Here is a 15,543-nt window from a genome sequence, read left to right on the forward strand (position 1 = left end):
TCTCTAACATCAATTTAGCAAATATTCTTTAACTGATACTCAGGTCTCCACTGTCACAAACAGATCAGAGATACTGGAAAGTCAAGGTTATGCACCTGAACACATTTTGTACCATCTGCAAACTGAAACTATTAATAAGAAAAATAGTAATACCCACTGGAAGGCAGCATTTTTTCTTTTGGTCACTTGATGCTTAATCTATTAAAAAATGAGTTCTCTGTTGTTGAATAAAATAATGCCATATCAGCCAAGACAAAAAAAAAATGCTCTGTTAAAAATCATCATAATTATACAAATTTTCTGACACAAAGCTGACTCATTTTAACCTGTCTGTGAAATTTTCAAGGCTGCCTTACATACCACATACCCACATCACTATTTGATTAAAAATATGTGTTACATTTTCCTATTTCCTGATATAAGAATTTCCCACTTGTTAAATAGGGTAAGTTTTCAGCAATTTCAGGTGTCTGAAACGTAATCATAAGCCCAGAAGGAAGTAGAGAAAGGGTCTCTTGCAGGGTATCATAGAGCTAAAATAAATTATGTTCAGGAGACTATAAAAATTCTTGGACTATAGGAAACTTCAGTTGTGGCTAAATTATATTAACTGGCTTAACACAAGTAGTTTTTCTGGTCAGATCAAAGGGAAGAGAGGTAAATATGAGGGGTGGGCAGTAAGGCTTTTTGATTAATACAAATGCATTTTTCATACTTAGCGAAAGGAAAACACTTGAATACAATCTCCAATTGGAAAAAGAAAAATGTATAAAGAAAGCAGAAAGACCAGCACAAGTCTGTTGATAATAATGCCAAAAAATGTACACTCCCTAATGATTTCTTAGGTATTTCATTCAGTACAGAAAAAAATCGAAAACAACAAAAATATTTTTTTCTGATAATGATCTTTGTTCATCATAAAAATGTTTGCTGGTATTCACAAAAATGTATTTCAAGAATTCATACAAATATAAATGCATTCTAAAAAGATGTATTGGAGAAAACTTACTAAAATAGAAAAAAGGCACTTTTAAGGAAATAATACTTTATATCATCTAAAACATTCATTTATATTTATCACCTAATTCCTTGATAATGCCAGAAAAATTAGGTCCTACTACATGTGATGATCCAAAATGATTTTATTATTTTTCTTGTCATATTTATGGCTAAGTGATAATATCTGTTTATAACATGGAATTGGTAGCCTTAGGGCAGTAGAAATGACTTTTGAGAAAAGAGAAAGATAGGATATATTTTCCTATGAATACATTTCCATAAAATGCTAACATAGTAGAGAAACACTTTAAAAATAACAGAAAAATAATAGAACAGGATCCAGTGAAAAAAGATGACTTGCCAGCCCAGTATTTGCTTGTTCTCACATAAGTACATATGTAGGAAGATGAGGAATTAAGAAATGAATTATCTTTACTGATGATCAAATGTACAAACTCCATCTACAAAATAACTCAAAGGAGACAAAATAGTGCTTTTGAATACACTAATCACTTGTTATATTAGGAGAAACACAAATAATCAGGTCTTGGGTGAGTTATGTTTCCTTACTGCCTTCCGTGGGAACTTGCGGCACTGAAAATAACTGAAGCTTCTTATTTCTGTCACCTTTGTTTCTATGACAAATGCAATTCCTTCTTAAAAAAAAAAAAAGGTTCTCAAAGATCAGTGATTGACAGGAGTTGGAGTATGGAATGAACAGAAGGGAACACAGAGGATTTTTAGGGAAGTATGATACTATTGTGTGGATATATGTCATTATAATTTGTCTAAACCCATAACATACACAACATGGAGAGTGAACTGTAATGTAAACTCTGGACTTTGAGTAATTATGATGTGTCAGTGTAGACTCATCAGTTGTAACAGAAGTGCCACTCTGGTGGAGGATGTGGATGGGGAAGGCTGTGCCTATGTAGGGGCAGAGGATATATGAGAAGTCTCTCTACCTTCCTCTCAATTTTGCTGTGAACCTAAAACTGCTCTCAAAAAATAAAGTCTTAAAAAGTTGTCCAGTATCTCAGAAGAAGTGCTGTAACTCAAGTCTGTGAGAGTCATTAAATATACCTCACTTCTATAATTGAAAAACTGATGTTTATGTTTGTTGAAGGTTTTTTTTTTTTTTTTTTAAGGGGGATGGAGCAGAGGGAGAGAGAGAATCTTAAACAGGCTCCACGCCTACCAGGGAGCCTGACATGGGCCTAGATCTCATGATCTTGAGATCATAAACTGAGCCAAAATCAAGAGTCTGATGCTTAACCGACTGAGTCACATAGGAGCCCCTGTTGAAGGATTTTTATAAGCTAGCACCAAACATTAGAACATATGTTCTCACCCTTTTTCCACCCCCTACTCAACCATCCATGATCTTTGGGGATAAAACACAATATGCTCAATACGGAAACAAACATTTTTAAAAAATCAGTAGACAAGGACTTTGGTGAGATTCTTTAATTTAGAGACTAGCACTAATAAGATTTATTTATAAGCTCTCATGAAAGAAGAGGAGAGATTCCTTTTACAGCATTCAGTACCAAAGATAAAGCATTATAAGAAAATGTTTTATTAGATCAAACATGTGATTTGAAATAAACTCCACTGTGATTTGGATCTATCTCTGAATAAAATATACTAGCAACTGCTTCTCAAATTTGCCATATCCCAGATCCCTTGTATTGATTTTTCTACAGAATGCATGTTTTTAAAAATATAATTAATCATACTGCAGTGATCAATAGCTTGTTACTTTAAAAAAAAATCAAAGCTCTTTTCCACATAAAAGTAAAAATTCAGCAATCTACTCTAAATGCCATTTCTGCTGGGCTTTTGAAAAGTGACCATTATCATCTTAACTCCATGAATCTCCAACAGAGATGACTAAGGATACCACTTGGGTTTCCATTAGCCTGGACTCAGGTGAGAAATACAATTTTCCATGTATTCTGATAATGTGCACCAGTCTGTGGGCATCTCTAGGAGAAATACTAGGTTCCATGTAGAATGTCTGCAGGATTTACTTTTGATAAAACACACATAAGTAGAACAGAGAACCTCTAGCTTAAGCAATAACTTGGAATTTCTTTCCTTAATTCCTTTGTTAAATAGTTGTGGCAAATATGTAAAAAGAGAGGAAAAGAATATAGGTTGGGTACAAGGTGCTGTATGAGATATTATGCAATGTATCTAATTTAATCTTCATGCTATGACTCTGGGGTATATAATGTAAAATTCATAAATAGGAGCTTGAAGAATCTGAAAGATTGACTAAGATCACACAGTAAGTGAAGCATCCTGGATGCACTCAGCTTCTTTCTACCTGAATGCTGCCCATAATTTGTAGGTATTAATGGAATGAAACAATACAGATGGTCCTTTTTAAAGAAGCCAATCTGTTCAGCAGCACACGCTGACTCCTGGTCTTGATTATTTTCCAAGGATTACATTAAATAATTGCTGAAATTTTGTTTACTTTCCCAGATTTTACCTAATATCCTAAGAACAGGGCCTACACATTATCAACAAAATAATATGCTTATTACAAAGTACTTCACCTGCATAAATAAACTAGGAGAAGAAACCAATTCTAGCAGGCTTCAGTTGGCAACTCACAGAAATCAGCCCAGTTATAAAATAGTCCCATGATCAACATGGATCAAGTCCCTACTATGTACAGGCACTGTTTGGTGGTGGGCAGAATAGATATTACCAAAATTACAGTCCAGTGGAGACACCCTGGTCATACAGAGGGATGGGTACACAGCACAATGAGAATGTGTAATAGAGGTTTGATCTAGTCATAGGATAAGGAAAGGCTGCCTTAGTGAAGTTCTATAATATTATAGAACTATATTATATTATATATAATCAATTCATCCTGGCCCCAGGGCCATTAAGTGGACTGAATTCTTTGTACCTTTTGGCACCAGACTTATGATACATAGGTAGAGAAACAAGACACAATAGACACGGTGTATGTTTTTATGTATATGTTTAAGAGTATGTGTATGTGTCTAAACATTCACGTGTATTTCTTTTTTTTTTTTAAGATTTTATTTATTTGAGAGAGAGGATGAGATAGGGAGCATGAGAGGGGGGAGGGTCAGAGAGAGAGGCAGACTCCTTGCTGAGCAGGGAGCCCGACGTGGGACTCGATCCCGGGACTCCAGGATCATGACCTGAGCCGAAGGCAATCGCTTAACCAACTGAGCCACCCAGGTGCCCCCAGGTGTATTTCTTTAGGGCTGAAAATATTTCCTTAAGGATGGCCAACCATGATCTTGCCAAAAACAACCAAGAAAAAAATTTAATGGCTTCAAAAGACCACTTGGATCATGAGACGGAAGCCAGCGAGAGAAATGCTAGTCTTCTAATTCATGTACTGATGCTATACCCAAAGACTTCTTTGCTTTTGATATATATTCTACAAGCACATAAGCATCATCAGTAATGACTATTCATTTAAAAGTTGTGCCAAGTATTTCATACGAATACCTGGTCTCCTCATAACATCTCTATGCGACAAGTAGGATTATTATTCTATTTTTACAGAAGAAAAGATAAAGATATGCAAAGATTGAGCTGTTTGCCTGAAGTCAGGCAGCTAGTAAGTGTCAGATCCAGTTTTTGAATCCAAGTCTGAAAGATTTATATCTGTGTTCCTAACTGTGATCCTCTTCTGCTTCTCTCTAAAACCATTTTCTATAGAACCTGGAGCAGGACTCCATTCTACTTATGAGAACATCATGGAAATCATAAATGTAAGGAGCAAAAATATTTGCTTTTCAACCTAACAAAACAACATTCTGTTTTCCACATACAGTCTGAAATGTACCACAATGCCAAAAATTAAAAATACCACAGTCAGGAACAAGTGTTCCTTGTGAGATGTGACTTCAAGTCTTTTAAAAAAAGAAACTTCCATTTGTTGAAGTACATCTATAGATGAATAACATGTATTTGAAATACTCTTCTTAGAAGAGATGATAGCAATACAAGGCAGACATAAATGTCTAAGGAAAGCAGCGCTCGCCTCAACTTTCAGCTTTTTCCTCTTTACCATCAGCATCCCAGCTGGGGAAAACGGAAGGATGAATGCGGTCACAGGTCTCAGAGGGAAGTAAGAGGGAAAAAGCAGAAAAGAATGGTTCAAATAGAGCAGCTCTTGCTATGCAGGCAATGTTTTTCACTTGATGTTTGCTGGACTCTTTCACAAACATAATCTCATCAATCTTCAGAATAACATTTGGAGGAAAAGGGATCTCAGTACTTAATGTCCTGCTTTGCTAACTAGAGTATATTGGACAAGTGAGTGCAAAGGGGTGGGTGATTAAAGAGGATGACCAGGAAAGGCAAGATTGGGGTCCTGTAGCAGTGGATACGTCTTATCCTCCAAGGTCTGGTTGGCCGCCCTGATGAGCATGGCCGTTTTCCAGACAGATGCCTGTCTTCCTCCCTCTCCTCTGGATCCCAGCTGGGCACCAAGAAAGGTTCAGGCACTGAGCAAAACAATCAGGCCTGCTTTGACGAAGTCAATAGGACTTGACTTTGGGGTTCTGCATTTTGGTTTTTTTTAAGGTCCAGTTATGCATCCTCTATCCAAATGGTCTTTAATACATTGTTCCTATTCCTATAATAGTGGCGAGGGAGCAATCTGGCTTAGAGCAACATGTAGAAGCAATATGTATGGTTTCTGAATATCTGATAAAAAAGTGAGGTGTCAGCTCCCACTGGTGAACAAAACTGATGTGTGAACCTTTAAAAACGACCTCGGAAGTGGATCCCTGTTTAATCCCAGAGTGATTTCTCACAGAGGTGGGGTAGCTCTGCAGGGACCACAACCTGTGTTTCTTTATGCAGCAGCTCTATCAGCATCACAGCATGAGGAGCATATAAAATTTATGGAAATGGTGTTTCATGTTTCTGAAGCCCCAGCTGGTAGGCTGGCAAGAGGCACTTACAATTCAGGCAAAAAAGGACAGAACCGGTAAAGTCGTATGGATTGACCTCCAGCATGGTGGATGCAGGATCTGGAGTCAGATGGCCGGATTTAAAATCCGATTGCAATCATTCATAAGCTACTTCACCATGGACGAGTTACTTCTCTGTATCTCAGCTTCCTCAAAAATGGAAATAATACTGCAAAACTTCAAAGTGTTATAGTGCACTTAAAGAAAATGCGTAAGTTACTTAGCACAGTGACTGGAAGCGCTCAAAGATGTTAGCTGTTATGACTATATATTCATTTTAAATTTTCCTTAGAAAGAGTCTTACTAGAAGGTTTCTATTTGGTTTATACAATAAAACAGAGAAAATTTTTCTTCAATTTATTTTCTAACTTAAAAAGGATATATATGCATATATAAGCATGTGGGCATATACATACATATATATGTCAAAACTACTAGGTTAATTAAAAAGTTAAGACACAATAATCAGGTATCATGAACTTAAAGGCCATAGGATCTTTTAGTGGGTAATATGGATACATCTAAATTATCTCTGTTGATATTCAGATGTCTCTGATAATTTCAAATTTCATTTACCAATATAGCATACCTGCTTATAAACAAAATATACATTAAGAATTTTCCAGCTTTTCCTCTTGCCTACCTTGACCTAAACATACCATCCTGAATAGTAGAGAAAATTAATTATATTTCATATATCTTTTATATACAGCATATATAGATGTTGCTGGACCAACACTCTATGATGAGAACTGCCATGTTTATTTTACTAGCTTCCTTTAAAATTCTTATTTTGGCTTTTGCTGTACTCTAGCCATGTTATGGTATCTAGCTACTTCAAACTGAAGGTAGGGACACGGCTAGTATACTTTCCTACTATGTATCTAATTGCAATTAAAACAAATTCCAGCATCACTGGGGATACAGAGGATGGGTAGAATTTTAAAAATTTGTAAAGCAGGCCTTAAGTCTCTTCCAGCAAGATGTATCTCTTCTAACTATATTTGTCACTATTTTTCCTAGTTTAAAATCTTTAACTCCAAGGAAAGATTATTACATTCCACCCCCAACCATGTTACATTTAAATCCTAGCAGGAATAACGTAGCATCCTTAGGAAGAAGACATGCTTTTTATACCGAGAGTAAAAAAAGTAAAATCCTGTGTGTGTGTGTGTGTGTATCTAAATATACATATATTTCTTCAGAATACTTGTAAAGTGTGTAAGTGCATATGTAGAAATATTTCCAAAAATATTAATCTCAAGAGAATGTTAAACCAGTTAAGTCTGAAATTATCTATGGTTATGCATTCATATATTCATTCATTCATGCGCAAGCATATATTTCTATCTTACTCCACAAGACTCAGGATACCCAAATGAAAAGAAACAGTCCTTTTGCTTTAGTGCCTTCAAAGTTAGTTAGGGAATAAAGAATGTTCTCAAGTAATTATAATGTGGTATAGCATGGAAGAGAGCCACCAAACAGAAACCGAGGGCTATGGAATTTTGAAAAAGGATTCACTTTTAGCTGGTGGGGTGGGATGTTCTGCAGCCAGATAAAAAGGGACAGGGTGAAAAAGAGGAGAGAATAAGGTTGCATCTGAGTCAGTGGTTTACAGCCCTCAGTAAGAAATTATAGAGGAAGGGCATTCCAGGTGGAGGAAGAAAGATATGCAAGAGCAATGGCATTGGGTGTGTTCATAAAGTGGGAATTAGCTAATTCAAAGCAAGGCTAGAACCAGGAAGACAGCAGACAAAGCATAGTTGCAAAAAAGGCATGAATCCTATTCTTAACAGAGTCTGGATGTGGAAAATGGCAAGGGTTAAAGATTACAAAGACTTTAAGCTTCCATAGCCAAGGAAGGGGTGATGCCCTTAAAACAAACAGGAAAGTCAGGTTAAACAGAAATAGTATTTTTTTGGAAACCATGACAATTTCAGGTTGTATATCAATGAATTTGAAGTACTAGGATAGCAAAAGAAACCATCACAAGTAATACGAATAAATTATGGTGGCCTATCTGAAAAGGACCTAAGACGGGACACACCTTATTTAGTCTCATACCACTGACCCTCTTTTCCTCAGTGTTGGAAACCCTGTTCCATTTTCCCCAAGGCACTCCTGTCATTCTTTGCATTTTGAATTTTAATATGTATCTCTGATTAATCTTTTACCCTTCTATATGCTGAGCAATTTGAGATAAAGGTTTATACGTGTGGTCACGATATTCTTCATGGTAATTAGCAAGAGGTCTTCTCCATGTAACAGTGACTTGGAAAACAGAAGTTCTAATGAATAGGGAAGGAAACAAGTCTTCCTGAGGAGCCTAAAACAAATCAAGAGAAAAAGAACCAAGAGCAGCTACAGCATATTCAAAAAGGAGTTTTTCCATAGAGTGAAGACTATTGCACAAGCTAAAATCACTGAAATATATGGTATATAAATACAGCCTATCTCTTTGAATTTTATACTGCTTTTTGTATTACCACTGCATTTCAATTAGTTTTAAAGTATTCTGAACACCAGAATGTCAAAAAAAAAAAAAAAAAAAAAGCAGAGTGTTTGATTTCTTTTTTTGTTTTTTTTAATTTTAGGTCCAAGATTACAAAAAAAAAAAAAAATGGAATGTTCAAATTTTTCTTATAAAGGAGAAAATAAAGAGTCTGTCACTGGGCCCGAAATATTTTACGCACATTTAAGGTAGATATACCATAATACCATTTTGCTGTTGTTAAAAATACCTAACAGTACTTTTAAAACAAATAGTATAGCACCTCCACGTGTGCTAGACTTTATAGCCTCAAAAGTCCTTGATTCCATTTCATCCTGACCACATTCCAGTAAAAGAAGAATTCTTAATTCATTTACAAATGATGACAGTGAAGCTCAGGGTAATTCACCCAAAGTTTTGAGGCTACTAAATCAAACAGCCTGATAAGTAATCCCCATCTTTGGATTTTTTTTCTTATTATTATGGTTATTGTTATGTATTTATGTAACTCCAACTGGTTATTCTTGAAAATTCAGCTTTCCTCCTCATTTAGGATAAAAGCAAAGCTTCCAACTGCTTTCAGTAACTACTGAATCCTAAACACAGAAGCAGTATTTTTGTCTGGCAGTACTAAACACTGATGACACTGCTAGGTTAATGTAAAAATCGAAGGAATGAACACTCTTACAACCTTTAAAAAATTATTTCTTCTTCCAAGAGCATTTACTAGAGCAAACTGCTTCCTACTCTCAGAGCCAAAAAAACAGGAGTATTCCAAATATTTCCCACACATATATAATTGGATCGATTGTTTATATAGACCTTTGGGGGAGTTATGTAGCAACTCTATATTCTACCAAGATTTTATTTTTAGCAGGTCCTAGATTTTAAGTAAGCTAATTTCATTATTTCCAAATCTATCCTCTTATTTCCCTGTATTGGAACAGCTGTATTCTATTACGGTGCTCTATCTTCTAGAAATGTGGACCACATCTTCTGTTGGGTAGTGCACCATTCCCCAAAAGAGATGATGGTTGAACTCTAGCTGAAGGAGAACTGTTAGACTGAACCATGTGATATCATTTTACCAGGACACAGACAAGGAAACAAAAAGTCAAGTGAACATATAAAGCCTGATTCCCCACTTGGAGAATACTGCACTTTACATAGGAGTTCTGCAAAACTTGTGTTTTTCACTTCAAATATCTATGTCTCATTTCTCCTATAAGTTTATTATGAGAATAAAAAATAAATGTGAATATGCTTTGAACACTATATCCAATGTCCTAACATGAAAATTTGGGGGGATCCCATGATATTATATTTCAATACAATTTTGTCAATGGTGATATTTCTCTACTCATCTGTACATCTATACCTTTGTCCTGTACTATGGGGTAAAATACAACTGCTTAGTTTTCTCATACAGACATGGTGGGTGTTTTGACTCATTTCATTCATGTTCAGACTGTTCAGAGGACAGACTCAACTCTCTTCCTGACAATATGCAAATATCAAGTTTGAAAATTAATTTTCAATGAAAACCTTCATTCATTTCCATGCAAACATCTAAATTTAAAAGACTAGGTCACACACACACACAAGAAAACCTAGTCAATACTTCACTTAACATGTGTTACCTCTATTACACAGTCATAAAAATGTGCTTTTAATGATTTTCCAAGTAGTTAAAAAACAAAAGATGTGCTTTTGAGGCTCCCTGTATCTTAATAGTGGTTATTACTGAGAGAACACTGCATTGATTTATCGACAACGTCGGGTCTCAGAGTGAATTCCAAACTATTAAGCTGATGTCATCTTGAAAAAATATATATAGTTAAAAGGCAGAGACATATAGCTATATGAACACAGTGACATATGACAAAGGTCTATGAAACCTCAGAACCCTTCCCCTTATAAATGAAAATGAATCAAATGTAAGTGATTTCCAGTCTTTACTAAGGCACCAATAAAACAGATCTGAGTTTGAAAGCAGTCAAAATCTGTTTTTACTGTGTTTATTCCTAGCCAGTTTTATTTTGGCTGATGAAGATAGCTTTAACACTACTGAGATTTATCTTACTTTTATTAACATTTCAACAGTATTGAAGAGCTGTATATTTTACCAAAGTAGTAAAAGTGGAATTTATTTTTCTAAGACTGTAATAAATAAGTCAAGAGTACAGCTTTTAGCCAAATAAATGAGTAAAGACCTTAAAATTATTTTCCAGTTTCAACCTCAATAAAATCAATTGCACTTAATCATTTCAAAGTTACATTATGACTTTGATATTAATTTCAAGTTTGTATCTAGAATAGTTTTTATTTGATGACTTTAAGACAGCAAAATAAATAAAAAACGTACTATGAGGAAACAAGGAAATCTGGGTTTGGAGGATTCATTCACCTGTCTTTGCTTTTCAATCATTGTGCCCTAATCTTGACTGAAAACCAGGTATCCCACTACCTTTCCTAGCAAGCAGCCTGATAATTCAATCAATACAATCAATTCCAGGAACAACTCAAATTGCTTGATTAGTTCAGTAGCTATCATTTCTTTTAACATTTTATGATAATGAGTACATAATAATAATCCCAATGAAATAATAAAAACAAATATACATGTACCTTCATGAAGGTCATAAATACATATCTTTCATTTATCTACCATATATATACACGTATGATTTTCATGAAGAGAAACATTTGCCTACATAGTACTCCCATAGGCTCATACTGAGTGAAAAGATGTTTCTGAAGTCCTGAAGAATGTGCTATGTTTGTATGAGAGGCCATAAACTATAAAATCCAATTTTCCATTATGTCTATTATTGGTCATTTTTTCTTAGACTTGTGATCTCTGTGTTTCTGATACTATAACCATAAAATAGATAATATACACACAAATATATATGTGCATGTAATTACAGAACCAAATGTTTCATAAACAAAAGCATTAATGTTTCTCTAAAAATTTAAGAGAAATGCCAAATGCTAAATGCAAATACTATAAGAGTAATGGTAATAAAGTGACCTCTTATTGAAATAAAAAAAATATCAAAGGTAATTCATTATTTTTTTATGACAGAGGAACTGTCAACCAAAATCTTCATTTAGAAGAGAAAGGACTGGTGAGAAGGGGAAACATAGATGTAGGCGGAAGATAATTTTTGTTTTCCAAACTATAAGATCTACCTACTAGCTACATCTAGAACACGTCAACAATATGTTGTGATCCTGAAACTTCAATCTACTGAGACTAATAATAGTAAGAAGTCAAATGATAAATGATACATTGTACGAATACAGCCATGCAATTACACAAATGTTAAATTGCCAAGTCAACAAAAATTCCTATGTGTGCACTTGTCAAATAGGACTTGGCACATCAAAAAGAAAAAAAAAAATCTAAGAGAAAACTGCTCCATGTAAGCTCTTCTTATACCTTTGTTTAATATAATTAATGAAATTGAAATGTATATTTTATTTCTGACCATTCTTTTGAGTGCAAATCAATATTAATGATAATTACTTCCTCTCTTCAAATCCATTTATCTCCCAAGTCTGGGAAGATGATACACAGGCTGTGTGTCCACCTGTTCTTACACAGTCTCTAGGATGTTAAGCCTGTACTTGGTCATTTCTGTCACTTTAATAACACTCTCCATCCAATGAGCTAACTAATATTTATGTTTTCAATCTCTGCTAATTTAATTTAAAGGTGATTAAAGGTGATTCTCTGAAGAGACTAAGAGAGGATATGGACTTTTTATGACATATGCTTACAAACAGAATAAAATGTATGCCTATCTTTTGGGTATGTCACCCATTTATTTATTCATTCAGAAAGTTATTACTGAGTTCTCTCTAGACAGGTAATGGACTCTGGTACTAGATTCTATAGATGCTACAATGAATAAAACTAAATCCCTTTCTTCAATAAGTGTGCTTTATAGTGGTTACTGGATTACCTATATAAATGACTCTTTCCCCCCCCCAATTTGAACCGTAATTTTTCTTTCCAGAAGTATAAGCATAAATTGATTATACAAATAATCAAAAAAGTTTCATAAACCTTGTATTTTTGTCAAGTGATAATTTTAAGCTCTAGATGAACAAAATCAACAAAATGTCAAAATCATTGTAGAATGTAAATATTATGAAATGTTAACAAAGGTTTACACTATAAATTATCCTAAGTAAACATGTTCCCATTGCTGTGTGTGTGTGTGAGAGAGAGAGAGAGAGAGAAAGAGAGAGAGTGTATAAATGCTTTAAGTTGAATGGAATTTTTCATTTCCCTTTAAGGGAAGCCAGTATGGACAATTATTGCAACTAGTCTTAAAGATGGCTGGTCCAGTTAACACCACTCCCCTTCCTATAGAAATGGCCCTTCATGTCTAAGGGTATGTGTGCTCTAAAACCCTGCTCCCTGACCAGAGCTTACCAACCCAGAGTAAACACCCTGATTCAAGCTGGAGCATTCAGATTCCCTCTCCTAGAAATTTCAAATTTGGAAGTCATTGTCAGTATATTGCCAGCAACTCTTACTGCTATGGCATCCAGAATAATTCTTGTTCTTGCCTTATTTACCCATACTGTCCAGCAATTTCTTCAACTAAATAGACCACCCAGTCTTTTCTCATCAAATCCCCTAAAGCTGAAGTGAGCTGGGGACAATTTATATTATTTGCAAGACATTTAACTAAAGAATATATAAGTAATGGGGTGGGGGTGGTGAAGGAATAAAATAAACTCACTTAGTCTCTGGTCTCGTGTTTATGAGAGATGATATTACCAAATGTGAGATGACAATGACCTTTTTAAAGAGCCTAGCTGTTCAGAAAATAGGAAAATGTTAACAGGATTAATAGCACTATTATAAAAAAAAAGAAGCAAGGTACAAAGCATCTTTCTCCTCTTTTTTTAATTTTACAAAAAATAAAGTAGTTCTCAGTCTACTGAATTTAAAATCTTAATGTTAAAGAAAACTCACTTAAGTGATTTTTTTCATTTATGAATATTTTAGACTTAAAAGTTTAGACTATGACATAAAAGAATCTAGCATTCCTATACAAAATCATTGTATAAATTTTACTTAGATAGTACTTGAGTATTTAAAAGAATCTTTCCCATTTAAGCCACACTTTTTAGCCTTTTTAAAAAAGTAGCAACAGATTACAGTAGAGAAAAATAAATGGTATACATGAAACAATGTATGTCGGACTGCAGAAAAAGAATATTGCAATTGATCGCATGAGGGAGGGCTGGGAAGAAAGGGGGAAAATATCTTATGAATAAGAGAAAAAGTTCCAGGGTTTTACACTGTCAAATCTCTAACTTTCCTTCTTCCCACTACCATCATTTGTGGGAAAAGATAGAAATTAGGTTGCTTGAAAAGGCTCATTTGGACAGTCTGTCATGCCACAGAGACTGTGTGTATGTGAGACAAATAGGGGTCCAAATGACCTGCAGAAAAATAGGTATCCGTGGAGTTTGTGACACTAAGGAGAAAATTTAGGACAAACCGCAGAAAAGGATTTTAAGTTTAAGGTAGAATTCATGGTAAGTCTCAAAGACTGAAAAATTAAATACTGTTGAGATATGTATCAAATTGTACCTTATTTAAAAAAAAAATCCTGCTCCAAAATTAATATGTATTTGCTGTTCTATTCAATGTTTACTAAAATTTAGATGCTTTAAGAATAGTCGTAGGCTCGGTCCTTCTGCCGTGCGGGAGCCATGGCGGCCTCTGAGGCGGCGGCGGCGGGGTCCGCGGCTCTGGCTTCGGGCGCCCCGACCGTCCCGATGGCCGGGAGGGGAGCCGCCGCCGCCGCCTCGGGCCCGTGGGGGCCCCCCGGACGGCTGAGGGGCAGCCGGCCGCGGCCCGCGGCGGCGAGGCAGCAGCCCTCGGGTCCGGCGCCTCCGGCCGGGGAGCTGATCCAGCCGTCGGTGAGCGAACTGTCCGGGGCCGTGCGGACCAACATCCTGTGCACCGTGCGCGGCTGCGGCAAAATCCTGCCCAATAGCCCGGCGCTCAACATGCACCTGGTCAAGAGCCACCGCCTGCAGGATGGCATAGTAAATCCAACAATAAGAAAAGATTTGAAAACTGTACCGAAATTCTACTGTTGTCCAATTGAAGGATGCCCTAGAGGCCCTGACAGACCATTTTCTCAATTTTCTCTCGTAAAACAGCACTTTATGAAGATGCATGCTGAAAAGAAGCGTAAGTGCAGTAAGTGCAGCAATTCCTATGGCACGGAGTGGGACTTGAAAAGGCATGCCGAGGACTGCGGCAAGACCTTCCAGTGCACGTGCGGCTGTCCCTACGCCAGCAGAACTGCGTTACAGTCCCACGTCTACCGCACTGGCCACGAGATCCCGGCAGAGCACAGGGATCCACCTAGTAAGAAAAAGAAAATGGAGAGCTGCCTGTCCAGCCAGAAGTTGTCCAGTAAGCCCACTGAGTCCTTGAGCACCCAACCAGTTCCAAGACCAGGCACTCAAGAACTGGAAACTTCAGATATAAAGCTGGTAGCTTCTTTTGAAGACTCCTGCAGCTCTCATGCCGGAAAGCAGACTCTTACAACACCTCCGAGATACCCTCAGAAGTTGCTTTTACCCAAGCCCAAAGTGGCTCTGGTGAAACTTCCTGTTATGCAGTTTTCTCCCATGCCTGTCTTTGTGCCTACAGCCGACTCCTCGGCCCAGCCTGTGGTGTTGGGTGTTGATCATCAGGGTTCTGCCCCGGGCGCTGTGCACATACTGCCCTTATCAATCGGAACCCTGATCCTCGGCCTAGATTCAGAGGCTGGCTGTCTTAAAGAAAGTCTCCCTCTTTCAAAAATTGTAAGTCCTTTTGCTATGGAGCCAGTTAGTACAGTGTTCAAGTGAACTTGGGGAAGAGCCTGTCTAATCCTTTACAAGAACTAGGGAACACATATCAGAAGAACAGCATTTCTTCAATCAACGTACAGACAGAGCTGTCTTACGCCACGCAACACTTCATACCTTCCACACAGTGGGCTGGGCCTGATTCTTCTGTATCGTCTTGTTCTCAAA

At 36.5% G+C, this 15,543-nt stretch overlaps 1 protein-coding gene and 1 pseudogene across 1 annotated transcript in view; one reads left to right on the forward strand and one right to left on the reverse strand.

The window, feature by feature from the left end:
• The window catches only part of CHSY3 (chondroitin sulfate synthase 3), a 223,870-nt gene that overhangs the window by 87,554 nt on the left and 120,773 nt on the right, over positions 1-15,543 (reverse strand). The gene's annotated exons all lie outside the window — the stretch shown is intronic.
• On the forward strand, positions 14,220-15,542 carry LOC145722509 (ATM interactor pseudogene; annotated as a pseudogene).

This window comes from Leptonychotes weddellii, chromosome 7 (genome assembly GCF_054177405.1).
Source record: "Leptonychotes weddellii isolate Sample4059 chromosome 7, ASM5417740v2, whole genome shotgun sequence".
NCBI lineage: Eukaryota > Metazoa > Chordata > Mammalia > Carnivora > Phocidae > Leptonychotes > Leptonychotes weddellii.